Source organism: Balaenoptera ricei, chromosome 16, assembly GCF_028023285.1.
Source record: "Balaenoptera ricei isolate mBalRic1 chromosome 16, mBalRic1.hap2, whole genome shotgun sequence".
In the NCBI taxonomy this organism is placed as follows: Eukaryota; Metazoa; Chordata; class Mammalia; order Artiodactyla; family Balaenopteridae; genus Balaenoptera; species Balaenoptera ricei.
In genome coordinates this window covers 76,478,516-76,500,735 of record NC_082654.1, presented here as the reverse complement: position 1 = coordinate 76,500,735, position 22,220 = coordinate 76,478,516, and positions in this window count along the sequence as shown.

Below are 22,220 nucleotides of genomic sequence, written 5' to 3'. Positions count from 1 at the left end.
CATGAAATCAACGTCATAAGGCTAGTAGCAGCATGATGAGTGGATTTAGGTACGACGATTCTAAGTGAAATAAGTCACACAGAAAAAGACACTTATCATAAGATATCACTTATAGAGGGAATGTAAAAACCGCTACCCTTGAACTGAATTACAAAACAGAACAGAGTCACACGTTTAGAAAACACACTATGGCTGCTTAACGGGAAAGGTGAGGTGGGGTGATGCATAAAACAAGGGTTTCAAATTAGCTCAGATACCGTACCATAAACCCAATATGTAATAGACAAGACCTACTCCTTGCTCAGTGAACTAGACACAACACCCCCTATTCACCGCCCAAGAATATATCTGACTAGTAGGAATCTTAAAACCTATGTATTGATATCTCTCTGTAAGTGAGTCTAGTGGGTGTAAAGCGGCATAAACACAGCAGTGAAAAGCAGCTAAACCCCATTATAAAAATCAATTACCTTTAAAAATCCGTGAAACAAAGACAGTGAAAGAGAGAGAAATGCTTACAAAATTCGTTCAGGGGCTGTGATGCCACCTGGATTGACCATATCTAGACCCACAGCTGATTGAGACATAAGGGTGGACACTCTTGGGGCTAAGAGGTTTGGGGAGGTTGGATGAGCTAACGCAGACCCTTTAAAGTAATACGGCGTTTTACCCATCCCATGGGTCCCGAATCTCCAGGTTCAAGGGCATCTTCCTACATCGAAAACATGCATAAAAAACCCAGAAGATGGTACACCGTGTGATCGGGAAATGTTTCTAAAACACACCTCATTTCTCCTCTCCTTGTACTCCGGTTCGCCATTCCAGCCGCTTTACTAGCAATCTCCCTCCTTGGAGAATCAGCACCTTTAACCTCCTGTTCCGTACAGGTTGCAATTTGTCCTGAGGATGAACGGGAAGAGGGGGAGCCAACGAGAGACTAGCTCTAGGTGTTGGGACAGGCACAGGTCACTCTATTTTCCCATCAGGAAGAAGAATTAACCACAGGCTCAGCCTGCCTCCCGGAGCCAGAATAGAGCCTGAAGCAATCCAGCGCTTTTATGGCCAGCTCCCAAGATAGCGAGTTGAAAAATGGAGCTCAAGGGCACTGCAATTCACAAACCTGCAGAGTTAGAAATGATAACTCTCGTCCACAAATATATTGAGGGAAGGCAACGAAGAGGATTTGAAAGCAAGGCAGAATTGCAGGAAACAGATTTCAGGAGGTAGATTCGAATCGCCTGTAAAGCACAGGAGAAGCGGCAAAACCTCGACAATGATGCCCTTGGCCAAAAAGGGCGTATGCGTTTTTTCCTGAATATATTCAGGAAAAAACGCATACGCCCTTTTTGGCCAACCAAGCAACCTGGAAAGGGAAATCAGCGCTACAAAGAAGTCTCGCTTCCCATCGGTCACAAGGGCCATGCTGAATAAAGTGTCAAAACCAGAAATGCAGGACAGGCCATGGAGAAATGGGAGACTTGCTACGCTGATGGGCAGGATGTAAATTGCCAACAGCCACTCTGGAGAAGTGTACGGTGTGTCCTGAAACATCTAAAAAACTCAGCTTAGAGAGCATAGGGCACTTCCACTCATGGGCGTATAAATTGGGAAAACTAAAAATCAGCAAGACACAGGCACCCCAAAGTTTAGGGCTGCTCTGTTGACAAGAACCTCCACTTCGTTACACCTTAAATATCCCAGGAAAGAGAAGAATGGATAAAGAAGTTGTGGTCCTTATGTACAATGGAATATCACTCAGCCATGAAATCAACATCAAAAGGCTAGTAGCAGCATGATGAGTGGAGTTCGGTACGACGATTCTAAGTGAAATAAGTCACACAGAAAAAGACACTTATCATAAGATATCACTTATAGAGGGAATGTAAAAACCGCTACCCTTGAACTGAATTACAAAACAGAACAGAGTCACACGTTTAGAAAACACACTATGGCTGCTTAACGGGAAAGGTGAGGTAGGGTGATGCATAAAACAAGGGTTTCAAATTAGCTCAGATACCGTACCATAAACCCAATATGTAATAGACAAGACCTACTCCTTGCTCAGTGAACTAGACACAACACCCCCTATTCACCGCCCAAGAATATATCTGACTAGTAGGAATCTTAAAACCTATGTATTGATATCTCTCTGTAAGTGAGTCTAGTGGGTGTAAAGCGGCATAAACACAGCAGTGAAAAGCAGCTAAACCCCATTATAAAAATCAATTACTTTTAAAAACCCGTGAAACAAAGACAGTGAAAGAGAGAGAAATTCTTACAAAATTCATTCAGGGGCTGTGATGCCACCTGGATTGACCATATCTAGACCCACAGCTGATTGAGACATAAGGGTGGACACTCTTGGGGCTAAGAGGTTTGGGGAGATTGGGTGAGGTAACGCAGACCCTTTAAAGTAATACGGCGTGGTACCCATCCCATGGGTCCCGAATCTCCAGGTTCAAGGGCATCTTCCTATATCGAAAACATGCATAAAAAACCCAGAAGATGGTACACCGTGTGATCGGGAATGGTTTCTAAAACACACCTCATTTCTCCTCTCCTTGTACTCCGGTTCGCCATTCCAGCCGCTTTACTAGCAATCTCCCTCCTTGGAGAATCAGCACCTTTAACCTCCTGTTCCGTACAGGTTGCAATTTGTCCTGAGGATGAACGGGAAGAGGGGGAGCCAATGAGAGACTAGCTCTAGGTGTTGGGACAGGCACAGGTCACTCTATTTTCCCATCAGGAAGAAGAATTAACCACAGGCTCAGCCTGCCGCCCAGAGCCAGAATAGGGCCTGAAGCAATCCTGCGCTTTTGCGGCCAGCTCCCAAGAAAGCGAGTTGAAAAATGGAGCTCAGGGGCACTGCAATTCACAAACCTGCAGAGTAAGAAATGATAACTCTCGTCCACAAATAGATTGAGGGAAGGCAACGAAGAGGATTTGAAAGCAAGGCAGAATTGCAGGAAACAGATTTCAGGAGGTAGATTCGAATCGCCTGTAAAGCATAGGAGAAGCGGCAAAACCTCGACAATGATGCCCTTGGCCAAAAAGGGCGTATGCGTTTTTTCCTGAATATATTCAGGAAAAAACGCATACGCCCTTTTTGGCCAACCAAGCAACCTGGAAAGGCAAATCAGCGCTACAAAGAAGCCTCGCTTCCCATCGGTCAAAAGGGCCATGCTGAATAAAGTGTCAAAACCAGAAATGCAGGACAGGCCATGGAGAAATGGGAGACTTGCTACGCTAATGGGCGGGATGTTAATTGCCAACAGCCACCCTGGAGAAGTGTACGGTGTGTCCTGAAACATCTAAAAAACTCAGCTTAGAGAGCATAGGGCACTTCCACTCATGGGCATATAAATTGAGAAAACTAAAAATCAGCAAGACACAGGCACCCCAAAACTTAGGGCTGCTCTGTTGACAAGAACCTCCACTTCGTTACACCTTAAATATCCCAGGAAAGAGAAGAATGGATAAAGAAGTTGTGGTTCTTATGTACAATGGAATATCACTCAGCCATGAAATCAACGTCATAAGGCTAGTAGCAGCATGATTAGTGGATTTAGGTACGACGATTCTAAGTGAAATAAGTCACACAGAAAAACACACTTATCATAAGATATCACTTATAGAGGGAATGTAAAAACCGCTACCCTTGAACTGAATTACAAAACAGAACAGAGTCACACGTTTAGAAAACACACTATGGCTGCTTAACGGGAAAGGTGAGGTGGGGTGATGCATAAAACAAGGGTTTCAAATTAGCTCAGATACCGTACCATAAACCCAATATGTAATAGACAAGACCTACTCCTTGCTCAGTGAACTAGACTCAACACCCCCTATTCACCGCCCAAGAATATATCTGACTAGTAAGAATCTTAAAACCTATGTATTGATATCTCTCTGTAAGTGAATCTAGTGGGTGTAAAGCGGCATAAACACAGCAGTGAAAAGCAGCTAAACCCCATTATAAAAATCAATTACTTTTAAAAATCCGTGAAACAAAGACAGTGAAAGAGAGAGAAATGCTTCCAAAATTCGTTCAGGGGCTGTGATGCCACCTGGATTGACCATATCTAGACCCACAGCTGATTGAGACATAAGGGTGGACACTCTTGGGGCTAAGAGGTTTGGGGAGGTTGGGTGAGCTAACGCAGACCCTTTAAAGTAATACGGCGTGGTACCCATCCCATGGGTCCCAAATCTCCAGGTTCAAGGGCATCTTCCTACATCGAAAACATTCATATGAAACCCAGAAGATGGTACACCGTGTGATCGGGAAAGGTTTCTAAAACGCACCTCATTTCTCATCTCCTTGTGCTCCGGTTCGCCATTCCAGCCGCTTTACTAGCAATCTCCCTCCTTGGAGAATCAGCACCTTTAACCTCCTGTTCCGTACAGGTTGCAATTTGTCCTGAGGATGAACGGGAAGAGGGGGAGCCAATGAGAGACTAGCTCTAGGTGTTGGAACAGGCACAGGTCACTCTATTTTCCCATCAGGAAGAAGAATTAACCACACGCTCAGCCTGCCTCCCGGAGCCAGAATAGAGCCTGAAGCAATCCAGCGCTTTTATGGCCAGCTACCAAGAAAGCGAGTTGAAAAATGGAGCTCAGGGTCACTGCAATTCACAAACCTGCAGAGTAAGAAATGATAACTCTCGTCCACAAATGGATTGAGGGAAGGCAACGAAGAGGATTTGAAAGCAAGGCAGAATTGCAGGAAACAGATTTCAGGAGGTAGATTCGAATCGCCTTTAAAGCACAGGAGAAGCGGCAAAACCTCGACAATCATGCCCTTGGCCAAAAAGGGCGTATGCGTTTTTTCCTGAATATATTCAGGAAAAAACGCATACGCCCTTTTTGGCCAACCAAGCAACCTGGAAAGGCAAATCAGCGCTGCAAAGAAGCCTCGCTTCCCATCGGTCAAAAGGGCCATGCTGAATAAAGTGTCAAAACCTGAAATGCAGGACAGGCCATGGAGAAATGGGTGCCTTGCTACGCTGATGGGCGGGATGTAAATTTCCAACAGCCACTCTGGAGAAGTGTACGGTGTGTCCTGAAACATCTAAAAAACTCAGCTTAGAGAGCATAGGGCACTTCCACTCATGGGCGTATAAATTGAGAAAACTAAAAATCAGCAAGACACAGGCACCCCAAAACTTAGGCCTGCTCTGTTGACAAGAACCTCCACTTCGTTACACCTTAAATATCCCAGGAAAGAGAAGAATGGATAAAGAAGTTGTATTCCTTATGTACAATGGAATATCACTCAGCCATGAAATCAACATCATAAGGCTAGTAGCAGCATGATGAGTGGAGTTCGGTACGACGATTCTAAGTGAAATAAGTCACACAGAAAAAGACACTTATCATAAGATATCACTTATAGAGGGAATGTAAAAACCGCTACCCTTGAACTGAATTACAAAACAGAACAGAGTCACACGTTTAGAAAACACACTATGGCTGCTTAACGGGAAAGGTGAGGTGGGGTGATGCATAAAACAAGGGTTTCAAATTAGCTCAGATACCGTTCCATAAACCCAATATGTAATAGACAAGACCTACTCCTTGCTCAATGAACTGGACTCAACAACCCCTATTCACCCCCCAAGAATATATCTGACTAGTAAGAATCTTAAAACTTATGTATTGATATCTCTCTGTAAGTGAGTCTAGTGGGTGTAAAGCGGCATAAACACAGCAGTGAAAAGCAGCTAAACCCCATTATAAAAATCAATTACTTTTAAAAATCCGTGAAACAAAGACAGTGAAAGAGAGAGAAATGCTTACAAAATTCGTTCAGGGGCTGTGATGCCACCTGGATTGACCATATCTAGACCTACAGCTGATTGAGACATAAGGGTGGACACTCTTGGGGCTGAGAGGTTTGGGGAGGTTGGGTGAGCTAACGCAGACCCTTTAAAGTAATACGGCGTGGTACCCATCCCATGGGTCCCAAATCTCCAGGTTCAAGGGCATCTTCCTACATCGAAAACATTCATAAGAAACCCAGAAGATGCTACACCGTGTGATCGGGAAAGGTTTCTAAAACGCACCTCATTTCTCATCTCCTTGTGCTCCGGTTCGCCATTGCAGCCGCTTTACTAGCAATCTCCCTCCTTGGAGAATCAGCACCTTTAACCTCCTGTTCCGTACAGGTTGCAATTTGTCCTGAGGATGAACGGGAAGAGGGGGAACCAATGAGAGACTAGCTCTAGGTGTTGGGACAGGCACAGGTCACTCTATTTTCCCATCAGGAAGAAGAATCAACCACAGGCTCAGCCTGCCGCCCGGAGCCAGAATAGGGCCTGAAGCAATCCTGCGCTTTTGCGGCCAGCTCCCAAGAAAGCGAGTTGAAAAATGGAGCTCAGGCGCACTGCAATTCACAAACCTGCAGAGTAAGAAATGATAACTCTCGTCCTCAAATATATTGAGGGAAGGCAACGAAGAGGATTTGAAAGCAAGGCAGAATTGCAGGAAACAGATTTCAGGAGGTAGATTCGAATCGCCTTTAAAGCACAGGAGAAGCGGCAAAACCTCGACAATGATGCCCTTGGCCAAAAAGGGCGTATGCGTTTTTTCCTGAATATATTCAGGAAAAAACGCATACGCCCTTTTTGGCCAACCAAGCAACCTGGAAAGGGAAATCAGCGCTACAAAGAAGTCTCGCTTCCCATCGGTCACAAGGGCCATGCTGAATAAAGTGTCAAAACCAGAAATGCAGGACAGGCCATGGAGAAATGGGAGACTTGCTACGCTGATGGGCAGGATGTAAATTGCCAACAGCCGCTCTGGAGAAGTGTACGGTGTGTCCTGAAACATCTAGAAAACTCAGCTTAGAGAGCATAGGGCACTTCCACTCATGGGCGTATAAATTGGGAAAACTAAAAATCAGCAAGACACAGGCACCCCAAAGTTTAGGGCTGCTCTGTTGACAAGAACCTCCACTTCGTTACACCTTAAATATCCCAGGAAAGAGAAGAATGGATAAAGAAGTTGTATTCCTTATGTACAATGGAATATCACTCAGCCATGAAATCAACATCATAAGGCTAGTAGCAGCATGATGAGTGGAGTTCGGTACGACGATTCTAAGTGAAATAAGTCACACAGAAAAATACACTTATCATAAGATATCACTTATAGAGGGAATGTAAAAACCGCTACCCTTGAACTGAATTACAAAACAGAACAGAGTCACACGTTTAGAAAACACACTATGGCTGCTTAACGGGAAAGGTGAGGTGGGGTGATGCATAAAACAAGGGTTTCAAATTAGCTCAGACACCGTTCCATAAACCCAATATGTAATAGACAAGACCTACTCCTTGCTCAGTGAACTGGACTCAACACCCCCTATTCACCGCCCAAGAATATATCTGAGTAGTAAGAATCTTAAAACCTATTTATTGATATCTCTCTGTAAGTGAGTCAAGTGGGTGTAAAGCGGCATAAACACAGCAGTGAAAAGCAGCTAAACCCCATTATAAAAATCAATTACTTTTAAAAACCCGTGAAACAAAGACAGTGAAAGAGAGAGAAATGCTTCCAAAATTCGTTCAGGGGCTGTGATGCCACCTGGATTGACCATATCTAGACCCACAGTTGATTGAGACATAAGGGTGGACACTCTTGGGGCTAAGAGGTTTGGGGATGTTGGGTGAGCTAACGCAGACCCTTTAAAGTACTACGGCGTGGTACCCATCCCATGGGTCCCGAATCTCCAGGTTCAAGGGCATCTTCCTACATCGAAAACATGCATAAAAAACCCAGAAGATGGTACACCGTGTGATGGGGAAATGTTTCTAAAACACACCTCATTTCTCATCTCCTTGTACTCCGGTTCGCCATTCCAGCCGCTTTACTAGCAATCTCCCTCCTTGGAGAATCAGCACCTTTAACCTCGTGTTCCGTACAGGTTGCAGTTTGTCCTGAGGATGAACGGGAAGAGGGGGAGCCAATGAGAGACTAGCTCTAGGTGTTGGGACAGGCACAGGTCACTCTATTTTCCCATCAGGAAGAAGAATTAACCACAGGCTCAGCCTGCCGCCCGGAGCCAGAATAGGGCCTGAAGCAATCCAGCGCTTTTGCGGCCAGCTCCCAAGAAAGCGAGTTAAAAAATGGAGCTCAAGTGTACTGCAATTCACAAACCTGCAGAGTTAGAAATGATAACTCTCGTTCACAAATATACGGAGGGAAGGCAACGAAGAGGATTTGAAAGCAAGGCAGAATTGCAGGAAACAGATTTCAGGAGGTAGCTTCGAATCGCCTTTAAAGCACAGGAGAAGCGGCAAAACTCGACAATGATGCCCTTGGCCAAAAAGGGCGTATGCGTTTTTTCCTGAATATATTCAGGAAAAAACGCATACGCCCTTTTTGGCCAACCAAGCAACCTGGAAAGGCAAATCAGCACTACAAAGAAGCCTCGCTTCCCATCGGTCAAAAGGGCCATGCTGAATAAAGTGTCAAAACCAGAAATGCAGGACAGGCCATGGAGAAATGGGAGACTTGCTACGCTGATGGGCGGGATGTAAATTGTCAACAGCCACTCTGGAGAAGTGTACGGTGTGTCCTGAAACATCTAAAAAACTCAGCTTAGAGAGCATAGGGCACTTCCACTCATGGGCGTATAAATTGGGAAAACTAAAAATCAGCAAGACACAGGCACCCCAAAGTTTAGGGCTGCTCTGTTGACAAGAACCTCCACTTCGTTACACCTTAAATATCCCAGGAAAGAGAAGAATGGATAAAGAAGTTGTGGTCCTTATGTACAATGGAATATCACTCAGCCATGAAATCAACATCATAAGGCTAGTAGCAGCATGATGAGTGGAGTTCGGTACGACGATTCTAAGTGAAATAAGTCACACAGAAAAAGACACTTATCATAAGATATCACTTATAGAGGGAATGTAAAAACCGCTACCCTTGAACTGAATTACAAAACAGAACAGAGTCACACGTTTAGAAAACACACTATGGCTGCTTAACGGGAAAGGTGAGGTGGGGTGATGCATACAACAAGGGTTTCAAATTAGCTCAGATACCGTACCATAAACCCAATATGTAATAGACAAGACCTACTCCTTGCTCAGTGAACTAGACTCAGCACCCCCTATTCACCGCCCAAGAATATATCTGACTAGTAAGAATCTTAAAACCTATGTATTGATATCTCTCTGTAAGTGAATCTAGTGGGTGTAAAGCGGCATAAACACAGCAGTGAAAAGCAGCTAAACCCCATTATAAAAATCAATTACTTTTAAAAATCCGTGAAACAAAGACAGTGAAAGAGAGAGAAATGCTTACAAAATTCGTTCAGGGGCTGTGATGCCACCTGGATTGACCATATCTAGACCCACAGCTGATTGAGACATAAGGGTGGACACTCTTGGCGCTAAGAGGTTTGGGGAGGTTGGGTGAGCTAACGCAGACCCTTTAAAGTAATACGGCGTGGTACCCATCCCATGGGTCCCAAATCTCCAGGTTCAAGGGCATCTTCCTACATCGAAAACATTCATATGAAACCCAGAAGATGGTACACCGTGTGATCGGGAAAGGTTTCTAAAACGCACCTCATTTCTCATCTCCTTGTGCTCCGGTTCGCCATTCCAGCCGCTTTACTAGCAATCTCCCTCCTTGGAGAAGCAGCACATTTAACCTCCTGTTCCGTACAGGTTGCAATTTGTCCTGAGGATGAACGGGAAGAGGGGGAGCCAATGAGAGACTAGCTCTAGGCGTTGGAACAGGCACAGGTCACTCTATTTTCCCATCAGGAAGAAGAATTAACCACAGGCTCAGCCTGACTCCCGGAGCCAGAATAGAGCCTGAAGCAATCCAGCGTTTTGCGGCCAGCTCCCAAGATAGCGATTTGAAAAATGGAGTTCAAGGGCACTGCAATTCACAAACCTGCAGAGTTAGAAATGATAACTCTCGTCCACAAATATATTGAGGGAAGGCAACGAAGAGGATTTGAAAGCAAGGCAGAATTGCAGGAAACAGATTTCAGGAGGTAGATTCGAATCGTCTTTAAAGCACAGGAAAAGCTGCCAAACCTCGACAATCATGACCTTGGCCAAAAAGGGCGTATGCGTTTTTCCTGAATATATTCAGGAAAAAACGCATACGCCCTTTTTGGCCAACCAAGCAACCTGGAAAGGCAAATCAGCTCTACAAAGAAGCCTCGCTTCCCATCGGTCAAAAGGGCCATGCTGAATAAAGTGTCAAAACCAGAAATGCAGGACAGGCCATGGAGAAATGGGAGCCTTGCTACGCTGATGGGCGGGCTGTAAATTGCCAACAGCCACTCTGGAGAAGTGTACGGTGTGTCCTGAAACATCTAAAAAACTCAGCTTAGAGAGCATAGGGCACTTCCACTCATGGGCGTATACATTGGGAAAATTAAAACTCAGCAAGACACAGGCACCCCAAAGTTTAGGGCTGCTCTGTTGACAAGAACCTCCACTTCGTTACACCTTAAATATCCCAGGAAAGAGAAGAATGGATAAAGAAGTTGTGGTCTTTATGTACAATGGAATATTACTCAGCCATGAAATCAACGTCATAAGGCTAGTAGCAGCATGATGAGTGGATTTAGGTACGACGATTCTAAGTGAAATAAGTCACACAGAAAAAGACACTTATCATAAGATATCAATTATAGAGGGAATGTAAAAACCGATACCCTTGAACTGCATTACAAAACAGAACACAGTCGCACGTTTAGAAAACACACTATGGCTGCTTAACGGGAAAGGTGAGGTGGGGGTGATGCATAAAACAAGGGTTTCAAATTAGCTCAGATACCGTTCCATAAACCCAATATGTAATAGACAAGACCTACTCCTTGCTCAGTGAACTGGACTCAACACCCCCTATTCACCGCCCAGGAATATATCTGACTAGTAAGAATCTTAAAACCGATGTATTGATATCTCTCTGTAAGTGAGTCAAGTGGGTGTAAAGCAGCATAAACACAGCAGTGCAAAGCAGCTAAACCCCATTATAAAAATCAATTACTTTTAAAAACCCATGAAACAAAGACAGTGAAAGAGAGAGAAATTCTTACAAAATTCGTTCAGGGGCTGCGATGCCACCTTGATTGACCATATCTAGACCCACAGCTCATTGAGACATAAGGGTGGACACTCTTGGGGCTGAGAGGTGTGGTGAGGTTGGGTGAGCTAACGCAGACCCTGTAAAGTTATACGGCGTGGTACCCATCCCATGGGTCCCAAATCTCCAGGTTCAAGGGCATCTTCCTACATCGAAAACATGCATGAGAAACCCAGAAGATGGTACACCGTGTGATCGGGCAAGGTTTCTAAAACGCACCTCGTTTCTCATCTCCTTGTGCTCCGGTTCGCCATTCCAGCCGCTTTACTAGCAATCTCCCTCCTTGGAGAATCAGCACCTTTAACCTCCTGTTCCGTACAGGTTGCAATTTGTCCTGAGGATGAACGGGAAGAGGGGGAACCAATGAGAGACTAGCTCTAGGTGTTGGGACAGGCCCAGGTCACTCTATTTTCCCATCAGGAAGAAGAATCAACCACAGGCTCAGCCTGCCACCCGGAGCCAGAATAGGGCCTAAAGCAATCCTGCGGTTTTGCGGCCAGCTCCCAAGAAAGCGAGTTGAAAAATGGAGCTCAGGGGCACTGCAATTCACAAACCTGCAGAGTTAGAAATGATAACTCTCGTCCACAAATATATTGAGGGAAGGCAACGAAGAGGATTTGAAAGCAAGGCAGAATTGCAGGAAACAGATTTCAGGAGGTAGATTCGAATCGTCTTTAAAGCACAGGAAAAGCTGCAAAACCTCGACAATCATGACCTTGGCCAAAAAGGGCGTATGCGTTTTTTCCTGAATATATTCAGGAAAAAACGCATACGCCCTTTTTGGCCAACCAAGCAACCTGGAAAGGCAAATCAGCGCTACAAGGAAGTCTCGCTTCCCATCGGTCAAAAGGGCCATGCTGAATAAAGTATCAAAACCAGAAATGCAGGACAGGCCATGGAGAAATGGGAGCCTTGCTACGCTGATGGGCGGGCTGTAAATTGCCAACAGCCACTCTGGAGAAGTGTACGGTGTGTCCTGAAACATCTAAAAAACTCAGCTTAGAGAGCATAGGGCAGTTCCACTCATGGGCGTATAAATTGGGAAAACTAAAAATCAGCAAGACACAGGCACCCCAAAGTTTAGGGCTGCTCCGTTGACAAGAACCTCCACTTCGTTACACCTGAAATATCCCAGGAAAGAGAAGAATGGATAAAGAAGTTGTGGTCCTTATGTACAATGGAATATCACTCAGCCATGAAATCAACGTCATAAGGCTAGGAGCAGCATGATGAGTGGAATTAGGTACGACGATTCTAAGTGAAATAGGTCACACAGAAAAAGACACTTATCATAAGATATCACTTATAGAGGGAATGTAAAAACCGCTACCCTTGAACTGAATTACAAAACAGAACAGAGTCGCACGTTTAGAAAACACACTATGGCTGCTTAACGGGAAAGGTGAGGTGGGGTGATGCATAAAACAAGGGATTCAAATTAGCTCAGATACCGTTCCATAAACCCAATATGTAATAGACAAGACCTACTCCTTGCTCAGTGAACTGGACTCAACACCCCCTATTCACCGCCCAGGAATATATCTGACTAGTAAGAATCTTAAAACCTATGTATTGATATCTCTCTGTAAGTGAGTCTAGTGGGTGTAAAGCGGCATAAACACAGCAGTGAAAAGCAGCTAAACCCCATTCTAAAAATCAATTGCTTTTAAAAACCCGTGAAACAAAGACAGTGAAAGAGAGAGAAATGCTTACAATATTCGTTCAGGGGCTGTGATGCCACCTGGATTGACCATATCTAGACCTACAGCTGATAGAGACATAAAGGTGGACACTCTTGGGGCTGAGAGGTTTGGGGAGGTTGGGTGAGCTAACGCAGACCCTTTAAAGTAATACGGCGTGGTACCCATCCCATGGGTCCCAAATCTCCAGGTTCAAGAGCATCTTCCTACATCGAAAACATTCATAAGAAACCCAGAAGATGGTACACCGTGTGATCGGGAAAGGTTTCTAAAACGCACCTCATTTCTCATCTCCTTGTGCTCCGGTTCGCCATTCCAGCCGCTTTACTAGCAATCTCCCTCCTTGGAGAATCAGCACCTTTAACCTCCTGTTCCGTACAGGTTGCAATTTGTCCTGAGGATGAACGGGAAGAGGGGGAGCCAACGAGAGACTAGCTCTAGGTGTTGGGACAGGCACAGGTCACTCTATTTTCCCATGAGGAAGAAGAATTAACCACAGGCTCAGCCTGCCGCCCAGAGCCAGAATAGGGCCTGAAGCAATCCTGCGCTTTTGCGGCCAGCTCCCAAGAAAGCGAGTTGAAAAATGGAGCTCAGGGACAGTGCAATTCACAAACCTGCAGAGTTAGAAATGATAACTCTCGTCCACGAATATATTGAGGGAAGGCAACGAAGAGGATTTGAAAGCAAGGCAGAATTGCAGGAAACAGATTTCAGGAGGTAGATTCGAATCACCTTTAAAGCACAGGAGAAGCGGCAAAACCTCGACAATGATGCCCTTGGCCACAGAGGGCGTATGCGTTTTTTCCTGAATATATTCAGGAAAAAACGCATACGCCCTCTTTTGCCAACTAAGGAACCTGGAAAGGCAAATCAGCGCTACAAAGAAGCCTCGCTTCCCATCGGTCAAAAGGGCCATGCTGAATAAAGTGTCAAAACCAGAAATGCAGGAGAGGCCATGGAGAAATGGGAGACTTGCTACGCTGATGGGCGGGCTGTAAATTGCCAACAGCCACTCTGGAGAAGTGTACGGTGTGTCCTGAAACATCTAAAAAACTCAGCTTAGAGAGCATAGGGCACTTCCACTCATGGGCGTATAAATTGAGAAAACTAAAAATCAGCAAGACACAGGCACCCCAAAACTTAGGGCTGCTCTGTTGACAAGAACCTCCACTTCGTTACACCTTAAATATCCCAGGAAAGAGAAGAATGGATAAAGAAGTTGTGGTTCTTATGTACAATGGAATATCACTCAGCCATGAAATCAACGTCATAAGGCTAGTAGCAGCATGATTAGTGGATTTAGGTACGACGATTCTAAGTGAAATAAGTCACACAGAAAAACACACTTATCATAAGATATCACTTATAGAGGGAATGTAAAAACCGCTACCCTTGAACTGAATTACAAAACAGAACAGAGTCACACGTTTAGAAAACACACTATGGCTGCTTAACGGGAAAGGTGAGGTGGGGTGATGCATAAAACAAGGGTTTCAAATTAGCTCAGATACCGTACCATAAACCCAATATGTAATAGACAAGACCTACTCCTTGCTCAGTGAACTAGACTCAACACCCCCTATTCACCGCCCAAGAATATATCTGACTAGTAAGAATCTTAAAACCTATGTATTGATATCTCTCTGTAAGTGAATCTAGTGGGTGTAAAGCGGCATAAACACAGCAGTGAAAAGCAGCTAAACCCCATTATAAAAATCAATTACTTTTAAAAATCCGTGAAACAAAGACAGTGAAAGAGAGAGAAATGCTTCCAAAATTCGTTCAGGGGCTGTGATGCCACCTGGATTGACCATATCTAGACCCACAGCTGATTGAGACATAAGGGTGGACACTCTTGGGGCTAAGAGGTTTGGGGAGGTTGGGTGAGCTAACGCAGACCCTTTAAAGTAATACGGCGTGGTACCCATCCCATGGGTCCCAAATCTCCAGGTTCAAGGGCATCTTCCTACATCGAAAACATTCATATGAAACCCAGAAGATGGTACACCGTGTGATCGGGAAAGGTTTCTAAAACGCACCTCATTTCTCATCTCCTTGTGCTCCGGTTCGCCATTCCAGCCGCTTTACTAGCAATCTCCCTCCTTGGAGAATCAGCACCTTTAACCTCCTGTTCCGTACAGGTTGCAATTTGTCCTGAGGATGAACGGGAAGAGGGGGAGCCAATGAGAGACTAGCTCTAGGTGTTGGAACAGGCACAGGTCACTCTATTTTCCCATCAGGAAGAAGAATTAACCACACGCTCAGCCTGCCTCCCGGAGCCAGAATAGAGCCTGAAGCAATCCAGCGCTTTTATGGCCAGCTACCAAGAAAGCGAGTTGAAAAATGGAGCTCAGGGTCACTGCAATTCACAAACCTGCAGAGTAAGAAATGATAACTCTCGTCCACAAATGGATTGAGGGAAGGCAACGAAGAGGATTTGAAAGCAAGGCAGAATTGCAGGAAACAGATTTCAGGAGGTAGATTCGAATCGCCTTTAAAGCACAGGAGAAGCGGCAAAACCTCGACAATCATGCCCTTGGCCAAAAAGGGCGTATGCGTTTTTTCCTGAATATATTCAGGAAAAAACGCATACGCCCTTTTTGGCCAACCAAGCAACCTGGAAAGGCAAATCAGCGCTGCAAAGAAGCCTCGCTTCCCATCGGTCAAAAGGGCCATGCTGAATAAAGTGTCAAAACCTGAAATGCAGGACAGGCCATGGAGAAATGGGTGCCTTGCTACGCTGATGGGCGGGATGTAAATTTCCAACAGCCACTCTGGAGAAGTGTACGGTGTGTCCTGAAACATCTAAAAAACTCAGCTTAGAGAGCATAGGGCACTTCCACTCATGGGCGTATAAATTGAGAAAACTAAAAATCAGCAAGACACAGGCACCCCAAAACTTAGGCCTGCTCTGTTGACAAGAACCTCCACTTCGTTACACCTTAAATATCCCAGGAAAGAGAAGAATGGATAAAGAAGTTGTATTCCTTATGTACAATGGAATATCACTCAGCCATGAAATCAACATCATAAGGCTAGTAGCAGCATGATGAGTGGAGTTCGGTACGACGATTCTAAGTGAAATAAGTCACACAGAAAAAGACACTTATCATAAGATATCACTTATAGAGGGAATGTAAAAACCGCTACCCTTGAACTGAATTACAAAACAGAACAGAGTCACACGTTTAGAAAACACACTATGGCTGCTTAACGGGAAAGGTGAGGTGGGGTGATGCATAAAACAAGGGTTTCAAATTAGCTCAGATACCGTTCCATAAACCCAATATGTAATAGACAAGACCTACTCCTTGCTCAATGAACTGGACTCAACAACCCCTATTCACCCCCCAAGAATATATCTGACTAGTAAGAATCTTAAAACTTATGTATTGATATCTCTCTGTAAGTGAGTCTAGTGGGTGTAAAGCGGCATAAACACAGCAGTGAAAAGCAGCTAAACCCCATTATAAAAATCAATTACTTTTAAAAATCCGTGAAACAAAGACAGTGAAAGAGAGAGAAATGCTTACAAAATTCGTTCAGGGGCTGTGATGCCACCTGGATTGACCATATCTAGACCTACAGCTGATTGAGACATAAGGGTGGACACTCTTGGGGCTGAGAGGTTTGGGGAGGTTGGGTGAGCTAACGCAGACCCTTTAAAGTAATACGGCGTGGTACCCATCCCATGGGTCCCAAATCTCCAGGTTCAAGGGCATCTTCCTACATCGAAAACATTCATAAGAAACCCAGAAGATGCTACACCGTGTGATCGGGAAAGGTTTCTAAAACGCACCTCATTTCTCATCTCCTTGTGCTCCGGTTCGCCATTGCAGCCGCTTTACTAGCAATCTCCCTCCTTGGAGAATCAGCACCTTTAACCTCCTGTTCCGTACAGGTTGCAATTTGTCCTGAGGATGAACGGGAAGAGGGGGAACCAATGAGAGACTAGCTCTAGGTGTTGGGACAGGCACAGGTCACTCTATTTTCCCATCAGGAAGAAGAATCAAACACAGGCTCAGCCTGCCGCCCGGAGCCAGAATAGGGCCTGAAGCAATCCTGCGCTTTTGCGGCCAGCTCCCAAGAAAGCGAGTTGAAAAATGGAGCTCAGGCGCACTGCAATTCACAAACCTGCAGAGTAAGAAATGATAACTCTCGTCCTCAAATATATTGAGGGAAGGCAACGAAGAGGATTTGAAAGCAAGGCAGAATTGCAGGAAACAGATTTCAGGAGGTAGATTCGAATCGCCTTTAAAGCACAGGAGAAGCGGCAAAACCTCGACAATGATGCCCTTGGCCAAAAAGGGCGTATGCGTTTTTTCCTGAATATATTCAGGAAAAAACGCATACGCCCTTTTTGGCCAACCAAGCAACCTGGAAAGGGAAATCAGCGCTACAAAGAAGTCTCGCTTCCCATCGGTCACAAGGGCCATGCTGAATAAAGTGTCAAAACCAGAAATGCAGGACAGGCCATGGAGAAATGGGAGACTTGCTACGCTGATGGGCAGGATGTAAATTGCCAACAGCCGCTCTGGAGAAGTGTACGGTGTGTCCTGAAACATCTAGAAAACTCAGCTTAGAGAGCATAGGGCACTTCCACTCATGGGCGTATAAATTGGGAAAACTAAAAATCAGCAAGACACAGGCACCCCAAAGTTTAGGGCTGCTCTGTTGACAAGAACCTCCACTTCGTTACACCTTAAATATCCCAGGAAAGAGAAGAATGGATAAAGAAGTTGTATTCCTTATGTACAATGGAATATCACTCAGCCATGAAATCAACATCATAAGGCTAGTAGCAGCATGATGAGTGGAGTTCGGTACGACGATTCTAAGTGAAATAAGTCACACAGAAAAATACACTTATCATAAGATATCACTTATAGAGGGAATGTAAAAACCGCTACCCTTGAACTGAATTACAAAACAGAACAGAGTCACACGTTTAGAAAACACACTATGGCTGCTTAACGGGAAAGGTGAGGTGGGGTGATGCATAAAACAAGGGTTTCAAATTAGCTCAGACACCGTTCCATAAACCCAATATGTAATAGACAAGACCTACTCCTTGCTCAGTGAACTGGACTCAACACCCCCTATTCACCGCCCAAGAATATATCTGAGTAGTAAGAATCTTAAAACCTATTTATTGATATCTCTCTGTAAGTGAGTCAAGTGGGTGTAAAGCGGCATAAACACAGCAGTGAAAAGCAGCTAAACCCCATTATAAAAATCAATTACTTTTAAAAACCCGTGAAACAAAGACAGTGAAAGAGAGAGAAATTCTTACAAAATTCATTCAGGGGCTGTGAGGCCACCTGGATTGACCATATCTAGACCCACAGCTGATTGAGACATAAGGGTGGACACTCGTGGGGCTAAGAGGTTTGAGGAGGTTGGGTGAGCTAACGCAGACCCTTTAAAGTAATACGGCGTGGTACCCATCCCATGGGTCCCAAATCTCCAGGTTCAAGGGCATTTTCCTACATCGAAAACATGCATAAGAAACCCAGAAGATGGTACACCGTGTGATGGGAAAGGTTTCTAAAACACACCTCATTTCTCATCTCCTTGTGCTCCGGTTCGCCATTCCAGCCGCTTTACTAGAAATCTCCCTCCTTGGAGAATCAGCACCTTTAACCTCCTGTTCCGTACAGGTTGCAATTTGTCCTGAGGATGAACGGGAAGAGGGGGAGCCAATGAGATACTAGCTCTAGGTGTTGGGACAGGCACAGGTCATTCTATTTTCCCATCAGGAAGAAGAATTAACCACAGGCTCAGCCTGCCTCCCGGAGCCAGAATAGAGCCTGAAGCAATCCAGCGCTTTTATGGCCAGCTCCCAAGATAGCGAGTTGAAGAATGGAGCTCAAGGGCACTGCAATTCACAAACCTGCAGAGTTAGAAATGATAACTCTCGTCCACAAATATATTGAGGGAAGGCAACGAAGAGGATTTGAAAGCAAGGCAGAATTGCAGGAAACAGATTTCAGGAGGTAGATTCGAATCGCCTTTAAAGCACAGGAGAAGCGGCAAAACCTCGACAATGATGCCCTTGGCCAAAAAGGGCGTATGCGTTTTTTCCTGAATATATTCAGGAAAAAACGCATACGCCCTTTTTGGCCAACCAAGCAACCTGGAAAGGCAAATCAGCGCTACAAAGAAGTCTCGCTTCCCATCGGTCAAAAGGGCCATGCTGAATAAAGTGTCAGAAGCAGAAATGCAGGACAGGCCATGGAGAAATGGGAGCCTTGCTACGCTGATGGGCGGGCTGTAAATTGCCAACAGCCACTGTGGAGAACTGTATGGTGTGTCCTGAAACATCTAGAAAACTCAGCTTAGAGAGCATAGGGCACTTCCACTCATGGGCGTATAAATTGAGAAAACTAAAAATCAGCAAGACACAGGCACCCCAAAACTTAGGGCTGCTCTGTTGACAAGAACCTCCACTTCGTTACACCTTAAATATCCCAGGAAAGAGAAGAATGGATAAAGAAGTTGTGGTTCTTATGTACAAAGGAATATCACTCAGCCATGAAATCAACGTCATAAGGCTAGGAGCAGCATGATGAGTGGATTTAGCTACGACGATTCTAAGTGAAATAAGTCACACAGAAAAAGATACTTATCATAAGATATCACTTATAGAGGGAATGTAAAAACCGCTACCCTTGAACTGAATTACAAAACAGAACAGAGTCACACGTTTAGAAAACACACTATGGCTGCTTAACGGGAAAGGTGAGGTGGGGTGATGCATAAAACAAGGGTTTCAAATTAGCTCAGATACCGTACCATAAACCCAATATGTAATAGACAAGACCTACTCCTTGCTCAGTGAACTAGACTCAACACCCCCTATTCACCGCCCAAGAATATATCTGACTAGTAAGAATCTTAAAACCTATGTATTGATATCTTTCTGTAAGTGAATCTAGTGGGTGTAAAGCGGCATAAACACAGCAGTGAAAAGCAGCTAAACCCCATTATAAAAATCAATTACTTTTAAAAATCCGTGAAACAAAGACAGTGAAAGAGAGAGAAATGCTTACAAAATTCGTTCAGGGGCTGTGATGCCACCTGGATTGACCATATCTAGACCCACAGCTGATTGAGACATAAGGGTGGACACTCTTGGGGCTAAGAGGTTTGGGGAGGTTGGGTGAGCTAACGCAGACCCTTTAAAGTAATACGGCGTGGTACCCATCCCATGGGTCCCAAATCTCCAGGTTCAAGGGCATCTTCCTACATCGAAAACATTCATATGAAACCCAGAAGATGGTACACCGTGTGATCGGGAAAGGTTTCTAAAACGCACCTCATTTCTCATCTCCTTGTGCTCCGGTTCGCCACTCCAGCCGCTTTACTAGCAATCTCCCTCTTTGGAGAATCAGCACCTTTAACCTCCTGTTCCGTACAGGTTGCAATTTGTCCTGAGGATGAACGGGAAGAGGGGGAGCCAGTGAAAGACTAGCTCTAGGTGTTGGAACAGGCACAGGTCACTCTATTTTCCCATCAGGAAGAAGAATTAACCACAGGCTCAGCCTGCCTCCCGGAGCCAGAATAGAGCCTGAAGCAATCCAGCGCTTTTATGGCCAGCTCCCAAGATAGCGAGTTGAAAAATGGAGCTCAAGGGCACTGCAATTCACAAACCTGCAGAGTTAGAAATGATAACTCTCGTCCACAAATATATTGAGGGAAGGCAACGAAGAGGATTTGAAAGCAAGGCAGAATTGCAGGAAACAGATTTCAGGAGGTAGATTCGAATCGCCTTTAAAGCACAGGAGAAGCGGCAAAACCTCGACAATGATGCCCTTGGCCAAAAAGGGCGTATGCGTTTTTTCCTGAATATATTCAGGAAAAAACGCATACGCCCTTTTTGGCCAACCAAGCAACCTGGAAAGGGAAATCAGCGCTACAAAGAAGTCTCGCTTCCCATCGGTCACAAGGGCCATGCTGAATAAAGTGTCAAAACCAGAAATGCAGGACAGGCCATGGAGAAATGGGAGACTTGCTACGCTGATGGGCAGGATGTAAATTTCCAACAGCCACTCTGGAGAAGTGTACGGTGTGTCCTGAAACATCTAAAAAACTCAGCTTAGAGAGCATAGGGCACTTCCACTCATGGGCGTATAAATTGGGAAAACTAAAAATCAGCAAGACACAGGCACCCCAAAGTTTAGGGCTGCTCTGTTGACAAGAACCTCCACTTCGTTACACCTTAAATATCCCAGGAAAGAGAAGAATGGATAAAGAAGTTGTGGTCCTTATGTACAATGGAATATCACTAAGCCATGAAATCAACATCATAAGGCTAGTAGCAGCATGATGAGTGGAGTTCGGTACGACGATTCTAAGTGAAATAAGTCACACAGAAAAAGACACTTATCATAAGATATCACTTATAGAGGGAATGTAAAAACCGCTACCCTTGAACTGAATTACAAAACAGAACAGAGTCACACGTTTAGAAAACACACTATGGCTGCTTAACGGGAAAGGTGAGGTGGGGTGATGCATAAAACAAGGGTTTCAAATTAGCTCAGATACCGTTCCATAAACCCAATATGTAATAGACAAGACCTACTCCTTGCTCAGTGAACTGGCCTCAACACCCCCTATTCACCGCCCAAGAATATAACTGACTAGTAAGAATCTTAAAACCTATTTATTGATATCTCTCTGTAAGTGAGTCAAGTGGGTGTAAAGCGGCATAAACACAGCAGTGAAAAGCAGCTAAACCCCATTATAAAAATCAATTACTTTTAAAAACCCGTGAAACAAAGACAGTGAAAGAGAGAGAAATTCTTACAAAATTCATTCAGGGGCTGTGATGCCACCTGGATTGACCATATCTAGACCCACAGCTGATTGAGACATAAGGGTGGACACTCGTGGGGCTAAGAGGTTTGAGGAGGTTGGGTGAGCTAACGCAGACCCTTTAAAGTAATACGGCGTGGTACCCATCCCATGGGTCCCAAATCTCCAGGTTCAAGGGCATTTTCCTACATCGAAAACATGCATAAGAAACCCAGAAGATGGTACACCGTGTGATGGGGAAAGGTTTCTAAAACACACCTCATTTCTCATCTCCTTGTGCTCCGGTTCGCCATTCCAGCCGCTTTACTAGAAATCTCCCTCCTTGGAGAATCAGCACCTTTAACCTCCTGTTCCGTACAGGTTGCAATTTGTCCTGAGGATGAACGGGAAGAGGGGGAGCCAATGAGATACTAGCTCTGGGTGTTGGGACAGGCACAGGTCATTCTATTTTCCCATCAGGAAGAAGAATTAACCACAGGCTCAGCCTGCCTCCCGGAGCCAGAATAGAGCCTGAAGCAATCCAGCGCTTTTATGGCCAGCTCCCAAGATAGCGAGTTGAAAAATGGAGCTCAAGGG